Below are 1,398 nucleotides of genomic sequence, written 5' to 3' on the forward strand. Positions count from 1 at the left end.
TCTCACTTAATCTGTCCGAACATAATCTTGCTTCCAGAAATAACACACAATGAATAATCCCATCAACACTTCAGATGCAACTCCAGTTGTGAGCTACTTTTTACTGTCTATTGAATGCATTTGTTAAACTTGTAGAAATTATGCTACATGGGATTCTGTTTTAGGTTATGTTTCACTTTGGACACAAGGGGGCAGCGTTCACCATTTGTTTGCAGCCATGCAGGATCTACAAGCTCACAAAGTGTTGCGATGCGACGCATTGTGAGCTTGTAGATCTGAGTATATAAAGTGCTTACAGTGGTTAATGTATGTTTTGTAATAATAATTACAATCTGCAAAGTAACTAAAGTTTTCAAATAAATGTAGCAGAATAAAAGTACAATATTTGGATCTGAGATTTAGTAGACATTATTACACCACTGGTCTAATGTACTATTGAGGAAGTGATGTGAACTTGAAAACATGTTCTATTTTGGTGAAGAAGTTCTAATACTGCCTGAAGAAAAGAGACTGTTCATTCACCATTGTGCAACGGGAAAATAAGTAATAAATGATACAAAGTCCAGTTGTAGCCCAAAGTTATAAGTCATTATCCCATGTCATGGCATGTCAATGATGTCATTCATTATTTATGAATCTATGTGTGGAAGTAATTGCGTATTAATTAGTAATTACGTATATAGAAAATGTATTGAAGATTACTGGCAAAATTGTTTAAGTGTACAATTACTAAAACATAAAAACTCAAAACTAATTATATTTACACTATGTATAATATTTAATTATTATGTCCAGGGAACAATGTAGCATAGACAAAAGTTTGAATTTTTGCGCGCACACACACACACACACACACACACACACACACACACACACACACACACACACACACACACACACACACACACACACACACACACACACACACACGCCTGTTTTAACATCTATCTTCACATCATGTATAAAACATCATCTGAAGATGGAGACAACTTTCACATAGAGACAGTGCTCACATTTATTTTGAAAAAGCAAGTCAGTTTAAATGAAGTAAAGTTAATGAAACAATTACGATTACCTGATGCTCTCAAACTCCTTTATATGAATTGAAACATTTTGTTCATTTTGCCAGATAAGTTGTGAGCTTGTAGATCGGATATTGAAGAAATCACAGAAGCTTTTTCCCCCTAAAAAATCTTTTGTTTTTAACATGGCATGTTTTAAGTGTTTAACTGTTTGAAGGACTCAAAGGTTCTACTGTATTTACAAAATGGGAGATAAAATAAGAACGAATGGGGGGGGGGGGGGGGGGGGGGGGGTTAAAAAACAAAAACCTTGAATATATTTGTATAAGCAATTAAATGGATTAACTGCTCACACACAATACCTTATTGACACATT

The sequence above is a fragment of the Gymnoscopelus microlampas genome (genome assembly GCF_963454915.1).
Source record: "Gymnoscopelus microlampas genome assembly, chromosome: 24".
In the NCBI taxonomy this organism is placed as follows: domain Eukaryota; kingdom Metazoa; phylum Chordata; class Actinopteri; order Myctophiformes; family Myctophidae; genus Gymnoscopelus; species Gymnoscopelus microlampas.